Below are 23863 nucleotides of genomic sequence, written 5' to 3' on the forward strand. Positions count from 1 at the left end.
TTAACTTTTAAGAAGAGTTTGAGTTTAAAGGTCTTAAGGAGTCTAACTTTTCTAACATTTTAAATGACACATAAAACTGGAGAGCATTGCTTAGTAGTCTGAGTTTGCAAGTAGGACAGTACAATTGACTTAATTGCAGTTCCTATAAACAGGGATTTGATACCGTTTGGCCCTTTAATCAAGGGATAGGACAGAGTTGTTTTTTATACTACACAGTTGTGAATTATAAACACGCTAAGGTGTAATCTTTCAAGGTGCTTAGTGCCTCATCAGAATTGCTTTCCATTCTCTGTTTTTTGGAGTTAATAATTGCAATAGTGTTCAGCATCTTGCAGAATAAGCCCTGAAGACGCCAGGAGGGTTTCTGAATTTGAAAGCATTACAATTTGTTTGATGACCAGGATTTAAAGTTTGGGGTTTTTTTTGTTTTGTTTTGTTTTTTTTTTAAATCAAAATCTGACAGTTCTGTCCTCTTGTGATTTGACACTTGCACGCAAGACACAGAAGAGGGAAGCAGTGTGTAGGAGTTGAAAAGTTTGTTAGTAATTAAACTAGTTACAATTGTTTCTTTAAGACATAGCATAATCTTATCGCAAAGTAATGTTTGTGGCAGTTTTATACATCCCTCTGTTAACTACAGGAAAAGTCGTTCAAAAGTATAGTAAAAGCTTAGAGACATATGTGCATACATGTCTACTAATATGTAGCATATGCATATAAATGCAGCATAAAGAGAGGCAGTAGCTCTACCTAATATATTACAATACAGTTGGACTCTTTCCACAGCTTTAAATGCAATCATGATTTTATCCGACCATTTGGAAAGTGTCTGTAATTTATAACTACCTCCTTCTTCAGCGTTAAATTAATTCCTCATCTGTTGGCTCTGTAGGAATTGTTTAAAATGTAGTTTTTAACGCTTGAAAGAGTCATCTTACTTCCGAGTAACCAGGCATCTTCTAGATTTCCTGGAGCTGTTTTAGGGCACTTCATTGTTTTTGAAAAAGTATCTCAAAAGGGAAAAGCGAGAAGTGCCGGTGCGTGCCAGAAGAAGTTTGCTTCCCACCCTCTCCCTTACCTTGCGCTCCTGGACTATAGAAATCCTGGGTCAGCTATTGCTCCATGGCGCGAGGCATTCAGCTGTAGCATCAGAGATGTGAGCATTCCAGCAGTCCCACTAAACAATGAGAGATAGGCTCTTTGCATGCCCCAAGCCTATGGAGCATTACGTCATTGCCTTGCCATATAAGGCACTCCGTGTTGTGCAGACTCGTCGTGTCTGCCTGGTGTACTTCAGTGATAGCCAGAACTTAGAAAGCTTATTAATGTGTTCTGGCTCCAGCTGACGCTCAGGACTGTGTGAAATATTTCAGTTGTCTACTAGTTCATGGCCAAGAAGAATGTGCGGAAGGTTTGGGTTAGGGCAGTTCCTTTCTATTATTGATAATAAAGTCGTTAGAAGTTGTTAGCTGATTAGTTATAATGTTTTCCACTTAGTCTTGCAGCCTCGGATTTGAGAAGGGAAAAATTAAATTCAAGGTCATCTTTAATTAGTTGTTCTAAGGGAGCTTTTTCTTTTTTCTTACTTTCTTTTTTTTTTAATATGACAAAAAATTTGAATTTAGCTGAACTCCTCAGAGGGTGATACGAACTTCGAGCCTTCCTTTTTTTTTTTTTTTTTTTTTTTTTTCCTTCTGTAAAGAGTCGGGGTCCTCAGAGGATAGTATTTTATTTCCTGATGATGTAACTACAAAACAATTCTCTAAGTGATGATGGGAAGGCCAGATGAAATCTGATTTTTATTTTTTTTTTCTTCAGTGTTTTTCCTACAAAACCCTTTCCTTTTCGTATGTTTGTGTTTCAGCTAACACAATTAAGCCATCCAACCAACTATTTTTAGTAAGAAGGTCTTAAAGAAATGAGTCGGTTGTTTTAACGCTTAGGAAAGATGTAGGAAGCCAAAAAGCAGGATTTAGATTAAAGAGCCCAAAATGTATCTCTCGTATTCCCTGTCCTTCAGTGTACGCCCTGAATAAACATTGAGAACACAAGGGAGAAATACTTGAAATAGGCATAAAACTTCATGTTGAAATTCCACTAAGGGTTAACAGGAGGTAATGAAATAAACTCCTTTTGAGTCGATGGGTAAATTAGACCATTGAAAGGCATTCTACACTATTTTGTGCAGCTCTGTTAAAGTAGGTGCAACCACAATTCATTTATTTGCAGCATTTGCATTTTAGTCTTCAGATAAACTTCGGTATAGCTTAAGCTGTCCTACTGCCTGCTTTTTGTGTGTTGTATCATACTTGAACATAATGCTAACTTAAGGCAGTTTGCTTATTTGGGGGTGTTTTCTGTAGGTATGAAAACAAATGGTGATTAAAATGCTTGCATTTCATTAAAAAGACAGACATCTTTTAGCTACCTTGCACGTATTTACCTGCAGTGCAGCCTGAAAAAGATACTTATTCTTTAGTTGGAAAATTTCAGCCAGCCCTTTGCACTGTGACTAGGTAAAGACTTGCTCGGAAGTGTTGCTACTTGTGTGTGTGGATGATCCTGCTGTGTCCACTTTGTGAGTGTCTGGGGAAGACCGGATTTGGGTGCTTGATGAGAAAACTTCCACATCTATTTGATACTGCAATACCTGGATACTGACCCTTCCAAAATGGTTTCAGACATAATGAAATGTCTTATTTGAATATACCAATGGTGAGACCAGGATAATATTTTATTTTTTATTCTAGGGAGACTTAATAACCAAATCCAAACAAAAAAAATAATCTGTCCTTTAGCTAAAATTGGACTGTTCAGTTGCTTGGCTAATGTTTTTGGGAACTAACGTTTTTTTCAAAAGTATTGTGCCAATGTGGATCATTTGAATTGCATAAAAGCTCAACCAGGCGACCTTTGTATAGGAAACATGAAGTTGACTTAATCTTCAGCTACAAAAGACAGGACAACTGCAAGTGCAAGGTACTGTCTTAGAGCAGGCGTTAAGTGTGCATGCATTCTTTTTTACATATACGTGTGTGTGCGCTTTCAGTGAGAACTACTGTTTCTGTGTTTTACTTGGTTAATTTTTTTCTTTCCTTCCCTTCCCTTTGCAATTTTTTTTTTAGTGCATCTTCCCCTTTACCTGCACACCCCCTATCTCTCTAGTCTATCTCTGTATGAAAATTGCCTGTGCTTTTATCCTCCCACATGAAACAGTTGTTGTAGACCATAAACAGCTTTGAAGAAGAGGACTTCTCAAAAGCTGGTAATCAAAAATCCGTCCTTACAGTCCAGTTCTGTTCTGGAGTTGTTAGGAACGCAGCTCAGATAGTGCTGGTGATAAGTTTATTGGCAGTCTGGGGGCAGGCTAGAGCAGGGAATAGGGAATGCAAATCCTCCTGTTTCTGAGTCTGTGTTTACATCTGGGAATGGCCAAAGTATGAACTTCTAGTTTCTTAATTAATTCTCCTCTGCGATACAAAAGTGCACATCTGTGACCTTCTGCAAAACGGCTTTATCAAAGAGCATCAGCTGAGTGTGTAATGACCTGAGTTCCTTCTCTTGTATTGTCACAACTTAATAAAGGGCAGAGTACAGTACTATTCCAAGCCCCGTTAAGGAACTATATCATTAAAAATTCCATGGTTTGTATTCTTATAACATAAAAAGCTTATTTATATCTGAGGCAATTTAATAGAGTTGCTGAGAAGCCTTCCTTTATTGCTTTTTTTTTTTTTTTTTTTTACAGTGTCTTCCAGTATCTGTAGGTGGAATCCCTGGCGCTGGTGAACTTCACCAAAGGGGGAAAAAAAGCCTTTGGGCAGGCAGATATGCCTGTCTCATTCTTCATTGCTCCCTGAAAATGAATTCAGTTTCCTTAGTTAGTAGACATATTTGTTCAGAATTGGTGCATTTGCAAGTATTGTGACAGGAAAAGAAACTGGATTTGTAGAAATTAGATACCAAAGGAAGACCTTATTAGATCATTTGGCGCATCCCCTGACAATGAGGGGCTGCTCCCTGCAGCCTGCTTGCAGTGGCTTTCATCTAATCTTTCTGCTTATTGTTTTGTATTGTTATTTGTGGCCACATTCTCTCAGGATTTTCCTTGAAAAAAATAGAAGCTGGAAAGATGGAAGATTGTAGCAGGCAGGGAAAAGATAGGACAAATAAGCTAATAGACTTTGAGGCTGCTGTTAAGACTTTATATTAAACTATTAGAATTCCTCCCATTACTTCCATCGTTAAACGACTTCTCTTTCCTTTTTCTTCCCATGGCAATTCATAGCAGCAGTTCCAGTGTCCTTAAACCCATAACCTATCTATTGCAGCATTTGACCCCTTCCTTTAGCCATTTTGTATCTAAGATAAATAAAGGAAATTAGAACTTGGGCCTCAGTTCAACAAAGCACTTAAAACATAGTCCTGTGTATTTTTGTTGAGAAAGGAAAGGACTTCAGCATAAGCCTGATTTTAATGATATATTGAAATGCTTGGCTGAATCAGGCTCTTGGTCACATTTGCTTCGTGTAGATATTGTTGAAACTCAGGCTTTTGAAATTTTCCATGGGGTCTAAATCTTTAGGTTACTGTCATATTCCAAAAATAGGCATCTACAGAAGTACAAATACTATTAAAGCTTTTATTAGTATTTTACATTACTTAAAACTGCTTTTTTGGAGGTGGTCTGCTTAAGCTTTGCAAGTGGTACTGGAGAACTGAAACACATGCAAAATTGACAAGTTGAATTTTAATGACTTGCATAAATGGGATCTGATGTTTAATGTTTTAATAACTCATGTGACTTCATGTATTTTTCTCCAGTGTATGCTCAGCCTTGTCTCCGAAGTCTGTGAGTCTGTGAGAGTTTTGACATTAACTCGGTGGAAGAAGGCTCACTCTTTAATTATTTCTGGGATTGATAGCACTTTTCAAAAAATTTCTGTCCCATTAATCTTTATTACTTCTTCTAGCATTGTGATTGCCACTCTCTTAGATTTCATCAGTAAAGAGTGTTTTAGTGTTTTATATCCTAATGCATAGGTTAGGTTCTGAATATTCCAAAGAGAAATATGGAGACTGTTGTGGCTAAATGACACTCTGAAATGCACTGACAACTGATAAATTGCATGTGGAAGGCAAGGGGGAGAAGCAGGGGAAAGTTCTAAAGATAACATTCTTCAGATTCATGTGTCTTTTACTATGGACCATGGACGGAAAGAGATTCATATCTTCATTACTGTGTGTTTTTAATTTTTTTTGGCAGCAGGAAGAAATATTTTCCCAAACTCTCCTATTGTTTGCAGATTCCATTATTCTCCCTTTGTTGGCAGACACAAACAAAATTCCTAGCCAAATATTAGGGATAATTAGATCGCGTTTTGTTGGGCGCTGCCTTGAAAAGTTGATGACTGCATCGCTTAACTACTAATGACTTCTCTCCTAAGGAGAACTGGCAAGGGCTTCATATCTGCTTGTGAGATGGTTTCCTCTTGTATATGGGACCAAGATTATTTTTTATGAAAAAGACTTTTTTTGCACAGCAGAACTTACCATGAACAAAGATTAATAGAATTTAATTTTTATGCCTTCCCCTAGTCTGGATAAACTGTATATAGCCAAGTAATTTTTTCTTCATAAAGAAATGAGATAACGTTCGTTAGTCTTTGAAAACTGTGCACAATAGTGTATTTTAAGAAGCAGCTTGGGCTTGGAGGCTTGTTTTGTTTGTGGTATTCTGCACTGAGATTTTTTTTTTTTTTTCATTCCCTCCTCCCTCTGCAAATATGCCTGTCTAGTTGGGCTATTTCTGGAGGAATGGCAGCCACTTCAGTATTAATGCAATAGCACAAATGAGTTGTAATTGTGTGAAGACCTGCGGTGAGGTACCTTAGAAGGTACTAAGTTACACCTCTGTGAAGATGCTTGGAAGTAGAACATATTTTAAATGTCTGTCTTTAGTCATTAGACCTCAGAAAAAATATGTGACACTGTGTAATTAGTTGCCTACTTTTCTTCATCCATCTCCTTTGAAATTCAGTCAAAGCAAGATTCTTCTTGTAGAACTTCAGGGAAGTGGTGTGACTGAAACATTTTGAGCTTCAAATCTGACTCCACATGAATCCCCGTCCTGGATCTTTTGTATGTGTTAACCTAAGCTGTGAATTCAGTCATTTTGTTCAAAGTGATCGATCAAACCTCTTTCTGAGCAGTTTAATTCTTCCATAACAAACACACAGATCTGAGTGAAGTTGACACAACTTTTTGCATAGATGTGAATTGAACATCATGTCAGTGAGGATGCTCCTTTCAAAGCTTTCATGCAGATGAGGGGAAGAAGTAGATCAAGAGTTCTTGCAAGTTTCTTCAGTTCCTCCATATCACTGACCGTCTGTTCTGTTCTGCTTTTCCCTTCACATCTATTGTTTCTTCACTCCTTGAAGAAACTTCCTTCACTTCCCTTCACTTGCACCAGTGCCTTGGAGTGTAAAGCCCAGCACACAGGTAGAAGGGATTTGGCATTCAGTGTGTTTCCTACAGGTTGCAAGTTTTACAGGAGTCACTTCAGGCCATGATCTGCTTTGAGAGCACAAGCTTGTGAGGCACACAGGTGAATGCGGACTTGAGTGCAACTCAGGAACTGTAAGAAGGCTTGTTGGAGCCATTGATATTATACAGATAGGGGTACAAAGTTTTCATACTTTTTTCTTTTTTTTAGTGGTTAAGTAGAGAGAATCCAGGATCAAAATGTATCGTGAGTCTTCCATTTCATTGTTATAATTCTCTTGAGCAGGCTTATCTTGCTTCCTACAGATTAACCCAGTGAAAATGTAGTTCTTAAAGAGAGCTTATCTGAAAGGTAGTAAGGTTGTAAAAGAAGGACTGTGGATACTAAGGAAGGTGAACTTTGTAAGGAGAGAAAATATTTTTTGTTGGGCCACCTGCAATAGCAGAGTAAAACAAAAACATGCTCTTGCACCCACAGGCCCTACTTTGAGTCTTTAGGTGCTGGCATTCATGTTATGAAATGTGCATAATAAGAGACATTTTTTCTGCCTCAATAATTCCCCCCCCCTTTTTTTTTTTTGGGATACCTGCTCAAAAATACATTTTATAAGACTTTCCTTATTCACTACAGTTTCAGTCGCTATACACTAGTCCCTGTTTAAAGCACAGCACTTTCAGTTAGTGGTGATTTCAAGACCTGTCCAAGGAATCTGTATTGAAATAATGTAGGGGCAAACGTATCCTGTACAGGCCACTTTAGATTGTGGATTCCTGGGGATGTAATGTACCTTATAAAACTCTGATCCCTTTGGGATTCAGAATTGCTGAGCTATCTGATAAATTCATAGTTCAGAAATGTGACTGACTTGTGTGGTTCAATTCTCTAGTCTGGAAAAGTATTTATAGAATTTCTTGATCTCCTAAGTGTTTAGTCCCATGTAGTTCTTTGTGTTAGTATTGCCCACAACAGGTACTGTTCAAGGAGTCTCTTGGGCTTGGGGAAATGTATTTAGCAGACTCAGACACTCCATAGCTGCAGAGTGCAACAAAAATTGCACAAAACCCTTGAGTGAGGAAGGGGAATAAATACAAAAGGGTATTAATTTGGCTTTTTTATGGCAGCCCGCATGAAACATGTCAGCATTGAGAACTGTTACCTTAAACTCAGCAATACTAAAGGTGTGTCGTTATCTGGGAACACTTTTATTGATCTCATGTCTCTGTATGTTATGTCAACAGGATGGACTATTACTGAGAAAATCTTTCAGGAGATGAACTTAATGCTTGACTAACATATAGATTGCTTCATACTTGAAAATTGTACTCAAGCACAAAGTAGTGATTTAAGGAAATTCTCTTCAGCACCTAAAGGAAAGACAAAAATTCCTTTTTAGTCCCTAAAATCCTACGCTCTTTAAACAGTCTTCCCTGCAACCTTCCCCAGTGCTCTACAGTCTGCTTTATTTTGTGGGTCTTTTTTTTTTTTTTTTTTAGTTAAGTGCTTTATTTTTAATCTGTTTTGTTCGGTTACCTATTTTTAGTTGTAAGGATGTTTGTAAGGATAGTTGTAAGGATGTAAGTTTCTGTTCCTTTTAATGTTGTTTGTGCATGGTAACTTAGGTGAAAGCATTCTGACAGAGCATCGTTTCTGGCTTCTATTTGCTCTGGCTAGTAAACTCAGAAGCTCATAATATGAAGATTAATATTAATTAGATGAAAGGTAGTTACATAAAAGTCCATAAAAAGTTGTATGTATATTGTGTGATCATAGTGAACTGTGTAGAATTGATTAAATGTAGAGATATGTTGGATTCTTTCTTGTAGAGATATAATTTCATATAAAAGAAATATGAAGTGGCTTCTTTTGCTAATTGTTAACAATTCATCTTATAAACAGCCTGTGTTATTACTCAAGAAAAAATTAAACAAGCTGATTTCTTAAATGGACATATAACTTGAAGTTGTTCTCTTGCATATCTTTTTAATATAGCTGTGTTTTCCTAGCAAGGATAGTACCACAAAATACCATAGACTGTAGTACTCCTAGGTGACTCTACAGAACAAAGATTCAAGTGTGGTAAATTTGTTAATCTTCGGATTGTCCCCACATGTCCCATCTGTTCTGTCCTGTCCTGTGTCTTCCTCCTCAACGGTGACGTAAGTGTTTGTGCAAGTAAATATTTGTGCATAACTAGCCAGTAGCAAGGGCAGAGGGAGAAAAGTAATTTCAGTTAGTGTAATGTGGTACTTACGATAATACTTGCAGCCTTTTTATGGAAAATGATGACACTTATTATTCACTTTAACTTTTAAAGTGATACGTAAAGAAGTGTCTTTATGTATGACAAAGCGAGGCCTAGAACTAGATGTTGCAAAGTAATAAGTATTTTTCTAAATTCCTAAGGTATGTTGTGTTGGTTAAATGAGACCTTGTTGTGCGTGACCTCTTAGAATTTGATTAAAGTTCTCCTACTCTAAGATGCGTGTGTTTTGGGACACATGAAGTTTGTTTGGTTTTTTGATGCATTTTTGTTTTACCCTATTTTTCTCATTTTATTTGTTTTTATTTCAGAATCTCCATAGTAGGTGAGCAAAGGCTATTTTCACGGGAAACAAATCAGTCCTCCTTGATATTGCTGCTTAGTAAAGAGGAGCATACATGGATCCAACTCTACCAAAATAGGAGTTATTTTGCTAGCAGCCTAAGGTGTGTCCAGAGTGACGTAAGGTTATACAGAGCTTGACAAGAATAAACACTTTATTTGAGAGTTATAAAATGCCTTTGACCTTGGGGCTTGGGAATGTAAGTGGAGACTTAACTTGTAGCTATCCGTGTATATCTAAATCGGTGCAAGTCATGCCTGAAAGATTTTGCTATGTATAGTTTGCTCAGTGGTCAGAGAGGTGGGTGGTTAGAGTTCTTGGAGCAGTTCTGGTGGGGATAGGTATCCCCGGAGCAGGAACACACTCATACCTCAAAGGCTTGTGGAAACACTTACCAGTGGCTTTGCTTGGGGAGAGCAGGCTCTGAGTGGGAGTGAATTCTGAAATGCCTCCAGACCTTTTGGTAATTGCTCTGAAAAGTTTGCATTTGCAAATGTACACAAAGGAGTTGTGGATACTTCTGAGCATTTATGGATGATGGTTCCAAAGGATGTTGATTTCTTCCAGCTAGTTGTTCTTTAGAAGAAGTGACAAACGGCTTTTTGTGATAACTTAGCTTTAAATGCCATACCAGTATGTGTATTGATGTCACAGAATTTGAGTTGTTTAACCAAACTTTGACTCATTGCTTTCACTTCAGTATTGTGGAAAATACTTTCTTGGAAGCATCTTCTCTATTTTAGGTATCTCTCAAAAGCAGGAAAGCTGACCATTTTTGGTAGTGAATTCCTACAGGCTTCAAGGAATAGCATTAGTATCTTAAGTAATACAAAATGAAGATGGGAAATCACATTTGTGGATTCTTTTGCAAGTATAATTTATTTTTTTTCAGAACTGCAGGGGAACAGGTAGACTCAATCGCCCTGTGAAGTTGTTTTTTGGTTTTGTTGTTTGTTTTTTTTTTTTTTTTAAATTTAACCACTTCACCAGATATTAACAAGTCTCTTCTCTTCTCTCGTTGTGCTATTCAGTGCTTGTCTCTGATCTTTAAGTGCAAAAAAGCAATAGAAGAGGCTAACATTTGTCAGGTGAGGTTTCAGTTTGCCTTTGTCATGTTGAAAGAAGAAAATCCATGAGTGGATTATTGGAGGGTCGAGGGAGGACCATGCGAAGATGCTAGTGTCTGATGGAGTGACTAGGAAAGAATGATTAAGAGGCATTTTTAACATTTGTACTGGAATGCAGGGAGACTTACGATTGCACTTTTGTTCCCTAAGGGAGGTCAATGGGCAAGGGAAGAGGTCCAGAATCAAGAAGTAGTCCACACAGAGTCTCAAATGCATACTTTTCACTTTGGCATTAATCTGAGTTTAGAAAGGAAAATGGCCACGTCTTGCACCTCTGCATGGAATTGTCTTGGGAATCTTTTATTTCAAACAGGGCCAATTTATTCCTGTCAACTGCATGGCATTGAGGATGGTGAAAACGGTCACCTCTTTCGCAATGAAGAAAAATGTTAATTTTGTTTTCCAGTGGAGTTTTGGCTTGATTTGTTTGTCTGTCTTCATTTTTCTGACCTTGACGTTCTCTGTCTCTCACTGTTCATAGTAACCTCTTCAGTGGGAGCGATTTTACTGGGCTGATAATAGAATTTTATTGTCTTGCTGTGTGATTCTTCTGGTGAATGTTTGAATGTTTCACTGTCGGTAAGCTTTTTTTCTCTTTAAAAAACACTTTTTTCATTGACCTGAAATAATAAAGCTGCTATATATAGAGTCCTGTGAGGCGACAGCCCTTTTAAAACCGTATGTGTGTGTGCATGGTCTCATGACATTCATAGGCAATTACTGTTACTACTTTGATGAACAATGAATGTACTTCGTATGTGTTAACCTGCAACATTTGAATGTAAATCCCAAGTTAAACACTTTCATAACTCTTAAGCTACAGGTGTATTGATACAAGTTGGTTTTCCACCTATAATGTCTCTTTTAAGAATTGTACGAATCCTGCAGGTGTTCTTTTGACTGATGCCTTTTGGGCATGTGCATTGCTTAAAGTTATCTGGAAAACATTTTTCACATTCTTATTAATAAATACAAGTTGGGAGAGGGTTTTTATTCTGTTCTTTGAGACCCTGTTAATGTCAAATGAAGGTGGGCTGTTCTGGGGGGTTTTGTGTGTGACTAGTTTTGAAGAAAATTGTGATGCTGTTTTTGGTATCAGAAAGTTTGTGAGAGCTACAGAGAAACAAACCAGAAAGGGAGACCCAGCCCTCCAGCAACCGAATGGTTCAGGGTGAAATGTCCTTGGGCTTTTGAATCGTGTTGTTCACAATGGGCATGCTCAGATGTTTTGTTTCTTCCAAAGTAACATTACATCATCTTATTTGCAAAGTCACTATGCTATACTTGTCTTTACATCCAAAAGAGCTCCCAAGTGGGGTATCAAATATAAGCATTACATAATAAGAACAAAGTCTTTATTGGTTGATTGTACCCTTAGGGTGGGATGCTGAATGGTATTTGCATCTGGAAGACGTAATCTTGCAAAATTAACCATTTCCTAACCATCCTATTAACAACTATGAAGTGAAATAATAGACTGAGGATAGGATTCACTTGGGAAGGGTGTAGCTGAAGAAAATAAGAATTGAAATTGGTTAAGAGTTCACCTTTTTTCTGTAAATGTACTTAAATGTATTGAAACAAACAAAAAGTATCAGAAGAGTTTTACGGAGAAGTTCATAGACTGATATGCTGAAATTTCATGCGGTGTAGTTCCTGTTAATGAATTCAAAGGAGGCAGAGCAATTTCCACTCAGTCTGTGGTTTTAATTTATTGGAAAATGATGCACTTAAAAATACTGGAAAGAAACTTTTTTGGTTATGGAATATTAAATTTGTCTCTCTAAGCTAATTTAAGCTAATTATTCACTTGTTAAGGACCATATGTGCAAAATTATTATTATGTGTCTGGCAACTTTAATCAGCCCAGTTCAGAACTAATCTGGTTTTTAGCAAGACCTTTTTTGTAAAAGGTATGATATGGAGTTTATAGTTCTTACACTATATGACCAAACTTCGGTCTCTTATTGATTGGTGTGGTATTTTGTGATCTCACTCTAGTTTTAATGACCCTGGACTTCATAAACCTCATCTTAAATAGGTGGGTCCCTACTCTGTGGGAAATGAGACAGCATTGAAAAAAACCAAAACAAACCCAAACCAAATATTTGAGCTTTATGTTATGATGATCTACAGGTGACTTCCTGTGTTGTCTTTACATAGTTATTATGTGTGACTTCAGAGTAAAATTGCACCAAGCTTTCAAACTAAAACTGCTAGTCAACCTTTGGGTATGTATACCTTTAGGCCTTTAGAAGGCGTTCCTCAGTGAAAAGACTGACCGAATCCAAGGCCATGATGGGTTTTGTTCCTCTCTTTCCTCTTGCCCTCCTCCTAGACTAAATTAGGCACCAGTATGAGTCATCCATCAGCATTGACTTTGCTTTTGAGATATATTTGCGGAAGAGTGGGAACTTGTTGGCAACTTTTTTGCTAATGTGCCTGTCCCAACATATCCTCAGAAATAATAAATTTGATTTGGTCATTTCACAGAATCCCCCAGTTTCTTCTCCAGATCATTTCCAGATGGTCGTTCCTCCTGTAAAATCTTGAAACAAGATACAGATTTTGAACGTGTTGGCCTCAAAATATTCGTCTTGATGCTTCAACGACAACTGGGACATAAGTGTGTGTAATACTTAAGATCCTCAAGTGCAAAGGAAGGCACGCACTGTCAAGACCTATCTAAAACTTCATTGTATTTTTATCCGTTCACAGCAGACAGTGTAGTTCTCTAGACTTTTTTTTTTTTTGTGATTCATCCACAGCACAGAGCATGGATCAGTACTCAGGAGGCTTAATTAAGTGTAGTTAATATTCAATTTTTTGATGAAACAAAATTAATGCGAGTTCCACCTGTTATCCATTGGATAGGCAATAGGTGGTGTTTAGCATCCTGCCAGCTTGCTTTAGTTCTCAACAGTTCTGTTCAGAAAAGTTTTTGGGGTGCGCATATATGACATTTTTCTCCCTGATAGTTATTCATGTAGGCATCTTTCTGTTTCAGTCTCCCAGTGATCTTTATACAAGTTGTGAAGCAGGCATTGGGACAAAGGATTATTAGTTAATTTGGAGAGCTAAATTTACATGTTACTGATGCATCTTTAGGAAAACAAGATTAATAAACCCACACACTCTCACTTCCTGCCCCCCCCCTTTGGATTTTGGTAGAAAAACATCAGCCTGTGGGATTTCTCTCTTTTCTTGCCATGTGACTTCCCTGCCTTTTGGCCTCTCTGACTTACGTCTGAATATTCCTTTTTCTGCAAAAGGACCAAAGGACTTTTGCATCCCCTCACTAACAGTGGGTCATTTGAAACTTTCTGGGACCCAGTTGTTTGCTGCTTTACCCTGCTGACTGTCCCTTTTCTTTACATGCATTTTTGAAGAAAGTTAGAATTGAAAAACAACTTTAAGTGTGTTGTGGGGCCATTTTTGTTCATTTTAGTGATGGAAGTAAGTGGGGGAGGATTTCTTAAATTTTCACTGCTGAGTCAGCATAAATATGAGGGTTTGAGCTATGTTCTGCTATGTTTCTGTTTGTCAAGAAAAGTGATAGTTGCTTATTAACCTCCAGAAAAGATGAGGTTGATATCAGTAACGGCAGAAATTTGTGATACCAAAAAGGAATAAGAAGAACATAACATGTTTTCACTTTGGGGCCACTACCCTGAGAATTAAGGGAAAGCAGTATTGTGCATGAATTGTAGTTAGTTTCATACCACACCTTGGAAACAAGAAACGTAAAACCCCAGGATGATAATTATGTTTAAAAACCAGGTAAAAATAACCAAGCATGTCCAGGAAGAGTCAATAGCAAAACACAGTGTAAAAGAAAGATGTGTTGGATAATTTCCATTCTTAGCATGAACCCATGTCTTTAAGTAATTAACAATGTCCTTACAAAATTTAAAATTACCAGGTTTCAGGTTGTGCATCTTTATTGGTTTCATTATGCTCTTGAGAATTTAAATGGAGGCAAAAGGTAATTCTTTGGCCTCTGATCATGCCATTTAAGTAATTTTCTGGCATTGAATATATAGTTCCATTTTTTTTCCTTTTAAAACTTTTGTCTGTATCTCTTCACATTAACAAAAAGCAAAACAAAATCCAAATTAAAATAAAAAAGAAAAGGGAAAAAAAAAATCTAGTATTACCATATGGCAATTTTGGTGCTGATAATCAATGCAGGAGTATCAGAAGAAAATAGTGAAGGTATTAGTTTTATCTGAATCCATTTTAGTTTAGTAACACTTTTTATTTCATGAAATTGTTTTTTTTTTTTTTTGGTAACTTCTCTTGAAACTTTCCAACACATCTACTTCTGCACTGTGTTTATCATTGTGTGACTCCTTCTGGAAACGCTTGGTTATTTTTACCCTGTTTTAAAGAAATCTTGATGGACTAACTTCCTGTTATCCCTGTTTAATGTTAGCAAGGTTGAAAGGTAACTGCTGGCATACGTTTTAGAGGATAGCTTTTTTCCTAGTTAGTTATTAGAGTGCTGAAGATACTGTATCCTCATTGTGGGAATTTAAGTCATCAAACTGACTTGCTTTTTGGTTGTTTGTGCATCCTGGTTTTTCCCTCCATTGAGATTTTACTGATCCTCCTCCCCTTGAATAATTATGTTTATGACTTTATCTCTTCATGGTCATCTCTTGAGGAGAAAAAGAAGAGCACGGCTAGTGCTGTAGATGTTTTTTGAGGTCCACTGCACTGGAACTGTGAAGTGCGCACCCAGGCTGACCCCGGGAAGCAGGAGTTGCAGGGAGAGAGGCTGCAAACCACTGGTAAACTGAGCAGTGAGTTTACAAGAAAAGAATGTTGGATCACCAGTGTTGATGCTTGGGTAAGCGATTCACAAAAGAATCCTCCATCTGGAAACTGAAAGAAGAAAAAGTTTATTTAAGGTGGCCTTTAAAAATTTTTTTTAAAAAAAAATTGCTTCTCTGATACATGGCTGCAGCTATATATTTTGCAGCATGAGTCACGGATGGCTTTATAGTTCTACATCCCCTTGCATACGAGGAATAAACTTTGGAGAAGAGGAAGTTAAGAGAAAACAGAAGTGTGAATAACTGCTAATGGTGCTCTCTCTGGCTCCATTCAGTCTGCCATTTCATCATACATGAAGGGGGTAATTCAGAGATTCCTTTCTTGGCACATAAGTGGCAACATATGTTTGAAACAGTGAGTGGAAACTGTAGGGGAAAAAAATGACAGGCATATGGCAATAGGAAGGCAAGGGAAAATTTGTTGCCCTAATGTTAGCCACATAATTGGTACACTTAACTTCTCAGGGACTGATTTATTTAAAGACAAAAATGTATGCTCCATTTATTCAGGTTTCTATACGAAGCCCATATCTTGTAGTTCCTTCATAATGTCTGTCCAAAGAGCTCTCCGAGGGAGTGGAAGGTGATGTGCGAGGTTCAGAGCCTCTCTGCCAAGGAATAGAGGGGAAAATCTGGATGCAAAACCACAAACCTGTCTTCATTGATATTCTCATTTTAAAAGAGGAAAAATTGAAAACCTCCTGTATTCTAATATTGAGTTTTGTGGATTTTTTTTACCACGTTAAGTTAGCAAGAATGTTTATGGCTTAATGCAGTTTAAGATTTACTGCTTGGTGAAAAGAAGAGCAGTCCTGGAAACAGGCATCATCCAAATGATGTTTCCAGTGTGAAGTACATGCTGAGGTAACCTGCTAACTTTAGTCAGAGAAGCATTTCTGCCCCGCGCACACATCTGTGCACAATTGTAAGCAAAATGCACTCTCTCAAACTGCATGTGATGTGGAGAAAACATGGGCGGCTCTTTCTGTTTGCTCAGTAAATTTTGTACCTTGAGTTAAAGAATCAATTTCAAGTGAGAGTGTTGTTGGGAAGGTCAACATCAAACCTGGTCCTGTAGGGCTTCTGTTGACATGCAAAATGTGTGTTTAGGAACTTACTTTGGCCTGCAGCTGAAAACACTTCAATCCAGAGAATACGTTCTCAAAAATGCTTAGGAGGAAAGCAGTCTGCTTTCTTTCTATTGAAAAATGATTGATCAAAACCTGGGAGAATGTCTCCCATCGTGTTTGCCTTCAGAAGTACGGCTTCTTTTCTGAAGAGTGGTGGTGCCCTTGGAGAACTGCCACTCAGCAACTAGTCGGTCATGTACTCTGAGGGGATTGTAATCCTTGCATGTAAAAGGAAAATTGACTAAATGACATTTTAATTTTGTTCACTCTTCTCTCTGACCTCTTCTGGCTCTGGGTTTTTATGGTTTAGTGATTTAATTTTGAGACAGTAAGTCCTATGTGAGATTGTAAAGAATAGAGGGAATTTGTAAGTTCGTTGCATTATGCCAGCAAACGGAGCTTATTTTGGGGAGAAGGACAGATGCTTTACCAATTCTTACTTTACCAACTCTTACTTAAATTCAGAAAGTATGCAGTGTTAAACTTCTAAAAATAGATAAAAAGCCAGCTCTAGCTTTTTTCTTTTTTTGTTAAAAAACAAAACCCTCCATAATTAATACACTGTATTAACAACTAACACCCTGAAAACTTGAGAAATCTGAGCTAGTTACCAGAGTTAATGACATCACAAATTCTGTCAGCAAAAGGAATGAAACAAAATTTTTTGAAAGGAAACTTATTTATGTTATTTTGATTGTGACCCATGTTAGCAAAAAGCCAGGAAAATGCATCTGGAGTTTGTAGAAATCTGTGGAGTTGATTAGGGTTGTGTTGGTTTTTTTTTTTTTTTTTCTTCCTTTTTATAAATATGTGGGGAGGAACTTTTTTTTTCCCTTTTTGTTTTTAAACCACAAAAATTAATAACGTACTACTTGTTTGGAGGAAACAGGAGACATTTTTAAAGAAGTTTCAGGAAAATTATTAAATATACTCCATTTGGTAGCTTCTGTATGTCTTATTTTACTTTAGCATAAATGCATTTAGTTGTCCCATAGGTTTTTTGTTTTAGTAGGTTGACTTTGGTGGAATCACTTCTATGCTCACAGAATCCTGTAACTAATTATGTGTGGACTAGAGTGATGCAGTTCAGAGGGGACGAGGACAGGTATCCTTGTTGTGGGGCCCTGCTTCCTAATGATGAATCAGTTTCGTAGAGTGCATTTAAAGAAATTTGGTCTGTCTGCTCCTCAGTTTCAGTTTCTGAGCAAATAACCTCTAAGGAGATAACTACATTTTGTATCATAAACCCTTCAACTGATTTGAGTTTTTCCATGCATTGTCCATCACACCAGCATAAAATGCTGTGAGGACTTGTCCTGTTTGAGGTAGACCTCTTTGCTTCAGTGTGTTGGTTAAAACATATGAACTAATATCCACTGTCTAGTGGCAGAATGGCTCTTCTGTCAATGTATAGCTCTTACGTCATTGTATGCTACCGTCATGAAACTGTAGTCGCAAGATGTGATGTTTTTATGGCGTGGGAAACTTGAAATGGTTTGTACAGGCTTTTTAAGCAACAGGGTTGTGCTGTGCCTTGTGTGCCATGACTGGCAACCATCTCGCAGAAGAGCAATTTTCAAGCAGACGTGTGCAAGCTGCCTGCTGGGCATGGAACACACACGCATGGGTAGTTATTTCTTGTGTAATGCTCACAACCTTTTCAGCACAAGTGTACTCATCCTTTTTTCCTCCCTTTTCTCGTGTCCAACAGTAACTCTACTGCTCCGTGTTATACTCTATACTCTACTGCTCCGTCCCCATATAGCGAATGCTGGATGAGAGGCAGTCGCTGCTCCCATCCCTCCCTGATTGAAGGCTGAAATCTGTGTTGTTATGCCACTGGGAGTCTTGTCTTTTCCTAATAAGTTGACATATCCTTCTCTAGATAAGCTGAGCTTTGGGAACTTGTTCTTACTGTAAGACCTAGCAAATAGTTGCCTTATAAAGAGATTTTTTTTATGAGCTATTGGCAGCTTAAAACACATCTTTGGAGCTTTGAAAGAAGCTGCAAGCAGATGGGTAACTCTGGCTTCTGAAGGCGTGCCCAATTTCTGCCTACTTTGTAGAGAATTCAGACAGATAAGCTGTTCAAGCATCAGTGGAGTGATGCTGATGTTGAAGTTTGCGAATACGTTGTTTTTGAGAAAATTTTGTCAATTTGAATGAACTAATTCAGGAGCTGGTTTGTGTGTTTGTTGCAATAGTTAGATGGTGGGGAGGTCCTTCTTATTTTCCATGCTCTGAATTAAGATCCATTTGATGCTCTGTTTTCAGCAAATAGCTTTATTTGCAGACTGAACTAGTGGTACTGACAAAATTAGTATCTTCTACTATTTGTCTGGTTTGCCACCAGGGTATTGGGATAAACTCTTTTAGATTCTGGTCTACCTTTGACTTCTCAGCACTAGAATTGTGGAGCGTTGATCAGAAGTGTAGCTGTTTCCTTCGCTTACAGACCTGCTGATCTGAAACCCTTTTAAATTTGCCACCCAGAACTTGAAATGGAGCAATCTTATCATGCATCTTTCCCTACCTTCTTTAATTAATCCTTGTTCTTAGTTCACTTGATGCGTCTTTCTGCAGGACACAGGAAGATGTCTGAAGACCTAACATATTGTAAGGATGACTGCCAACAATTTAGCTGGTTCTAAAAACAGTGGCGTGATTAATCAGTGCTGATCTGTCTGCAGTGTGTCATACCTGTGCTGTTATACAGCAGTGGGTACAAGTTATTTTGAGGAGCGTCATAAATTGACTGGTTTGGAAATCACAGTTATGTTTGGGTTCAGGCTGCCTTTTCTAATGCTGAGAAGGTGGGATATTCTCTCAGCTGAGACTTCTAACCGGGGTAGATTTTGAGCTTCTCCAAAACTTGGAATTATCAAAATCCTTTTGTCCAGTGTCATTGGAGTTGTTTTTTCTGGACTTAATGTAGGCTGTGTTGGTTGGGTTTCTTCTGGGTTGGGGATCACTTTTATCGTTTACTTCCCCATCCTGCCCGGATTGCTGCTGCTGTTGTAGATTCTTTTCTATGTTGAAATATTGGCTAAATTAAGAATTGCATACTCTGAAGAGCTCGCTGGATAAACTAAAGAGACAACAAATCTAATGCTTTTGAGGCTTTATTGCAAATGACAATTTGAACTTTGTAAATATTGTAAGAGGAGGATGCAACATGATTAGAGTAGAGATCCTATGTAAATATTTGTTTTTTATAGTCTAGAATGTCCTCTGATGCTATTTTACACCACTTCCTTTTAAGCAGACAGTTTGTATGTTTTTAAAAGATGTAAACTCCTAGGATGTTAGCTAATTAGTGTGAAGATGTTAAAGTGTATAAAAATAGCTTACACGTAGACTAATGAGTTGAATATTTCAACAATACAAATAGATTACAGTGATTGAAACCTAAACTCACCTTTTGAGATTATGTTCACCAGGTCAGGATTTCTACGTTTATGATTGGTTCTCTTCCCACCCCCCAACAGGCATTGCAAACTCTTTCCCTTTACTCCCTTGCCCTTCCAGGAATCCAAAACATCCTAATTTCATTTTTTTTCATATTTGTTTTTGTGTACTTAGGGCACCAAAAACAGCCATTGCCATTTCATAGTGACTTGGTAGTCAAAAATTAAAAGATTGCCTAAACTAAGTTTAGTAAAATTCACTGTAATATCTCCTAGTCCTCATTTGATAATTTCATTTAGAGATTTTCTGGCCTTTTCAGAATGTTAGTAAAGAAAACTAAAAAAGAGGCGTGAAACATACTTCTGTTTTTAAGGGAGAAACGTAGCACATTACTGTGTGCGACTCATTTTATAGAGGCTGCAGCTTTTATTATTTGACGGATATCCTTGGAGATGAAATTCTATTTGTTGTGCTTGCGGTAAGAACTCCTGTTTTTCAAACAGCCAAAGTGTAAATGTTTCACTCTGTGTCATTTTTGACTCACTTTGATAATCTGCAGTAGTTCAAAGGGTAGCAGCACAAAAAAGACAAGTGGGGAGAGTAGTATAACCATTTCTACATGTAATCCTTTGTGGGTTTTGTTGACACTGCCAAATAAAAGACAATCTGTAAGTGCAAAGCTTACCCAAATCTAATCCTGTTTGTTTGGGAAAAAAAGAAAAATGGCAAAAATCACATAACAGATTCCTAAATGATATTTTTGATGAGAAATGACAGGTCAAACATTCTTGTATTCTTTATAAGGGGGGTAAGCAGTGTATGGTGCAGGTACCAAAGCTGGTGTCACGACGCATTCTAAAAGGGTGTGTGGCAGCACCAGGGGAGAGTCCTTGCCTCCTGTCTCTTACAGCTGCACTTGTTTCTTTCTCCTAGGCAATGTATTGCTAGTACAGATTATAAGAACAACAGATAAACTATGAGCTTGTAGGGTGTGTATTTCATACAGCACCGTCTGTAAGGAACCCTGTGCCCGGACCTCATTCCAAGTTTATGCATTTAAGGATAACTCGAGGCTTTTGCTTGATAAATATCTCCTCCCAATTTCTTTCTCCAGAACCTCATTTCAGATCAGGAGAGCCAGCCTGTGACCATCGGGGTTGGGCATGGCCTGCCAGAACACTTCACCAGGCTTTTTTTCTTTAACTATTACTCCTTAAGGCAAGGAGGCCTGTGTGGGCTTTTTGAATTGTCCTGCTGGCCTGTAGTCCTTTCTCTGCTGTCCCTTTCCATGAAAAGAACATGTCTGTCAGGTTGGAGGGCATGTGCATTATAGGGAACGCCAGCATTTTGGTTCTGATGTAGTTGCACAACCTTTCATGTGATATTAGGGAGACACAGGGATTTGGACCTTGAACAGCCTCATAGTAGACTTTGTTGGCCAACCCTGAGAGAAAGGCTAGGCACTTTTGATCCAATTTAGTAGAATCATTTCTTCTGTTCTGTTTTTAATTTGTACCTTCACTCTCTTCTGAAGCCTTCCTGACTCCTTTTCACAACCTGCTTTCTCCTAGATATGGCTCAAAGGCATTTACAGTTACTTAGAAGTTATTGGATACCCAGGAAGTACCTTTCATCATGTATTAGCAAATATCCTAATTGCGTTCAGTACTCTTTACATCTTGCTGGTCTTTACAGCTTGCTGATATGATGCTATCAGTAACACATAAGCTGGTTGCAGGAAAATGTGCGTGTGTACCTGTATATGTGTACAGATACGGTCTCCCTTTAGTCCTGATGCAGACTTCTAGATAAGATCCCAACTTTGGTAAGGCACTAAGTAAAACTCTCTTTCCCAGGAGAGGAAGGGTATTGATAATGTCTGTGAAAAGAGTGGCTAGGCTGACAGGGTAACTTTGGTGGCTCTGACTCTTATTCCAGACCATCAACAGAAGTTGTAGTTGGAGGCCATGAGGCCTCTGTTGAGCTGGCGGCTGAAATACGGGTAGAGCTGCATCTGAGCAGATGCTATTTCAAAGAATCGGATGTTGCCTGTGTGACATATGTACATAGGCCTTTAGAATGGGACAAGCATGAATGGCACATGTCAAAGGACGAGGACAGCTGTGCAGTAAGAAAGCATCCCTTATTGCGAACCCTCTGGCCTGTGCACCTTTCTTCTGCAAAACCGATGAAATGCTATATTTTGAGAAGCATCAGTATTGCCCACTCCTTAGACCTTGTGTGGTGTCCTGAATTTCTTACGGTGCACAATTAAAGAAACCACGCTCAGTTAACAGACACAGTGTATTCTGAAAGGCATGTATATGAAATGGCCCAACCTCTCTTTTGGTCCTAAATAAAACTTAAAAATGATGAATGGTTTTGATTGGAAGGGACCTTAAAGATCATCTAGTTCCATCTCCCCTGCCCTGGGCAGGGACACCTCCCACTAGACCAGGCTGCTCAAAGCCCCATCCAGCCTTGAACACTTTCAGGGATTGGGCGTCCACAGCTTCCCTGGGCAACCCATTCCAGTGCCTCATAGTGAATAATTTCTTCCTAATATCTAATCTAAATCTCCTGTCTTTCAGTTTAAAACCCATCACCCCTCATCCTATTGCTACACTCCCCGATACAGAGTCCCTCCCCATCTTTCCTGTAGGTCCCCTATAAGTACTGGAAGGCTGCTATAAGGTCTCCCCGGAGCCTTCTGTTGTCCAGGCTGAACAACCCCAGCTCTCTCAGCCTGTCCTCATAGGAGAGGTGCTCCAACCTTCTGATTATCTTCATGGCCCTCCTCTGGACCTGCTCCAACAGTTCCATGTCCTTCTTGTGTTGGGGGCGCCAGAGCTGGAAGCAGTACTTCAAGTGGGGTCTTACGTAATGATATGTGTTGAAACCAGACCCTACATACTGCTATGTTAGGACACATATTCTAGCATAATATCAGGACTCTTGAAGAATGACTGTCACAGGATGCCTAACAAAAGTGTAGGAGTCAAACTGTAGGGTAAGCAGGGGCGGAATAATATGTTCTATGATAACGTCTCATTTTGATTTCTAAGAAGAGATACATTTTATCTCAAAATGATAATTTTCCTTTCTTTTCCTGCTTGCTGCTGAATCCTCGGAAACAAATGATAACAATTTCAGTGTCTTTTGTTTTGCGTGTAAAGGCTTAACAGAATTTCCTAAATTCTTGGGTAAAAGTGAGTGTCATAACCTGATTATCAATGAAAGAAACATGAAGTTTTCCATATTCTTTTAGTTTTGGAGTTACCATGTTTTTGTGTTAATAGAGGCTCTCTTTCTGCATAATGTGAGATAAACTAAAGAACAGTTCCTGAACAGCCTTCACTCTCTGTTCATGGTGCATTGTGTATGATGCGTTTGATTGTGTCCTCTCGTAATATATAAAACAAGAAGTCCTACAGAGAGAGTAGATGGGCAAGTGAATGTATAAATGTTCACAGAAATTTACTGAATACGGACATTTCAGTTCAAAGATGGAATGCAGTAAAGAACATCAGATGTGCAAAACTGTCAAATAAAATGCATCCCGATGTACATATGTGCAAAAATATGAGCTTGTTGTATGTATATATACGGAACTATGTTCATCTAATGCATTAATATCAAATTCCCAAAAATGTGGTGATGAGAGAAGACCATTTTAACTCATGTCAAGACAATGTGCTCTAGTGATTTCTCCATCCCTGGAGAGCTAAACGAAATGTCTCAGAATGTAACTGATTGTTTTAAATTATTCACTTTTGTTTGGCTCTTGCCCAGCTCCTCATTGCAGAGGGCTATGGCAAACAAAACCTGTAATTTACACTGACAATGATAACACACAGTTTATTCTGCTAGCTTCTCAACTCAGAGTTTTTTATAAAGTGAACATTCAAACAAACCTTAGGTTCTTAATGTAACTCTAAACTTAGCCAAACAGTTAGAAATCAAATAGTGATTCTATTTTTTTTTCCCCATTCCATGAAAATGTCATTATATATTTCCTTTGCTGATAAATAAGGATATCCCAAATTGAATAATGAGAAAAGACAGCAGTAATCTAAGAACTCTTTTCTTTTTTTCATTCTCACATTTCTTTTTTTTTTTTTTTTTAATCATGGTGGTTTAGCACCAATTTCCTAACCATTTTATCTTTTACTGACAAGTGAGAATTGACACAACTTCCACCATACATTGCATATCTGCTCGTCATATTCCATTTGCTCCAAACTCAGAG

General features: G+C 38.1%; 2 protein-coding genes across 5 annotated transcripts in view; one reads left to right on the forward strand and one right to left on the reverse strand.

The window, feature by feature from the left end:
- Positions 1–23863, forward strand: part of CMSS1 (cms1 ribosomal small subunit homolog) — a 242431-nt gene that overhangs the window by 38524 nt on the left and 180044 nt on the right. The gene's annotated exons all lie outside the window — the stretch shown is intronic.
- Positions 1–23863, reverse strand: part of FILIP1L (filamin A interacting protein 1 like) — a 209744-nt gene that overhangs the window by 36569 nt on the left and 149312 nt on the right. Inside the window, exon 1 of one of the 3 annotated variants that reach the window (XM_054207519.1) lies at positions 1079–1205. The exons of the other annotated variants lie outside the window; for them this stretch is intronic. The gene's annotated coding sequence lies outside the window, so the exon portion shown is untranslated. Of the gene's footprint in view, positions 1–1078; positions 1206–23863 lie in introns of those variants that run through there. 3 annotated transcript variants of the gene reach the window in all.

This window comes from Rissa tridactyla, chromosome 1, assembly GCF_028500815.1.
Source record: "Rissa tridactyla isolate bRisTri1 chromosome 1, bRisTri1.patW.cur.20221130, whole genome shotgun sequence".
In the NCBI taxonomy this organism is placed as follows: domain Eukaryota; kingdom Metazoa; phylum Chordata; class Aves; order Charadriiformes; family Laridae; genus Rissa; species Rissa tridactyla.